This window comes from Zingiber officinale, chromosome 6B (assembly GCF_018446385.1).
Source record: "Zingiber officinale cultivar Zhangliang chromosome 6B, Zo_v1.1, whole genome shotgun sequence".
Lineage (NCBI taxonomy): Eukaryota > Viridiplantae > Streptophyta > Magnoliopsida > Zingiberales > Zingiberaceae > Zingiber > Zingiber officinale.
In genome coordinates, this window is record NC_055996.1 from 43,741,722 (window position 1) to 43,743,181 (window position 1,460).

The following is a 1,460-nucleotide window of genomic DNA, read 5'->3' on the forward strand; positions in this document are numbered from 1 at the left end:
TTACTTGCGACATTTTCGTACACTTGCGGAGAGCGAACAAGTTTTTGGCGCCGTTGCCGAGGACAGCGCTATAACATTAGGAATTATCAATTGAGTTAGACTAAACATAACATTTGTTTTCCTTTCATATTGCATAGTTGTAACTAATCATTAGATTTCTGTTTTTACTTTCTTGTATAACTTTCACTTCTTGTTAATTCTTTTTGTACAAATTCAATTCTGCATTTTTGATCCTTCTATTTTTCTTTTTCTGTCGAATTGCTATATGCTATCTTGTTCTTGTGTATGCGAAGATCTAACTTTGCAGGGAAATTCTTTCCTTTTGACCCTGAGATTGATAGAACTTTCCATAAAAGAAGAATTCTGCAAAGGCAAATTGAAGAACAGGAACATTTGAACATGGCAAATAGACCACTTAAGGATTATGCAGCACCCTATGCAAGAGGTTTTCGATCTAGTATTTCAAGACCTTCAGTGGAAGCTAATAACTTTGAGATCAAACCCACAATCATATCTATGGTGCAGCAGAACCAATTTGGTGGAGGACCTCATGAAGACCCTAATCAACACTTAGAGGTCTTTTATGAAATATGTGGTACCATGAAAATGAATGGAGTTCCTTCAGATGCAGTTAGATTATTGTTATTTGGGTTTTCTCTAAGAGATAGGGCAAAGCAATGGCTGAATTCTTTGGCCCCTAATAGCATCACCACTTGGGAGCAGTGTGAGCAATAGTTTCTTGATAAGTTCTATCCACAAGCAAAATGGCTCATATGAGGAATTTAATTGCAAGCTTCAAGCAAACTGACTCAGAATCTCTTTTTGAAGCATGGGATAGATATAATAGTATGCTCAGACAATGCCCACATCATGGGTTGGAAAGATGGTTAGTGTTGCATACTTTTTATAATGGTATCAATTATCATACCAAAGTGTCCCTTGATTCAGCTGCTGGAGGGGCACTTATGAACAAAAGCTTAGATGAAGCCGAAGAAATCATTGAAAGTGTAGCACAAAATCATCATCAATGGGCAAATGAAAGAAGTGGTGGCTATTCTTCTGTAACCCAACAATTAAAGCATCAGGGAAGTTTGATGTAGATGCAGTCACTCTTTTATCTGCAAAATTGGACGCTCTTACAAAGAAATTTGAGAATATGGGGGCTAGTGCTAATATGGTCAATGCTATTAGTACATCTTGTGAAGTATGTGGGAGTTCAGAGCATTCAAATGACTCATGTCCATTGGGAGCTATCACTGCACAAATCAATCAACTTGAACAATGCGATGCAATCATGAGTTACAATCAAAGGCAGAACAACCCATACTCAAATACTTATAACCCTGGATGGAAGAGTCATCCAAATTTTTCCTACAGAAATAATCAAGATCAAGGACCATCTATGGGGGCAAGACCAAATTTCCAAGCTGGGCAACAAAATTTTCAACATCTATCTTCTC

The 1,460-nt window shown here is 37.4% G+C and overlaps 1 non-coding gene across 1 annotated transcript; it reads right to left on the bottom strand.

Annotated features, from left to right (window-relative positions):
• Window positions 1-771: 771 nt before the first annotated feature.
• On the bottom strand, window positions 772-877 carry LOC121993400. Its single transcript, XR_006115251.1, has one exon. It is a non-coding gene; the product is annotated as a small nucleolar RNA R71 (small nucleolar RNA).
• Between the last annotated feature and the right edge of the window lie 583 nt (window positions 878-1,460).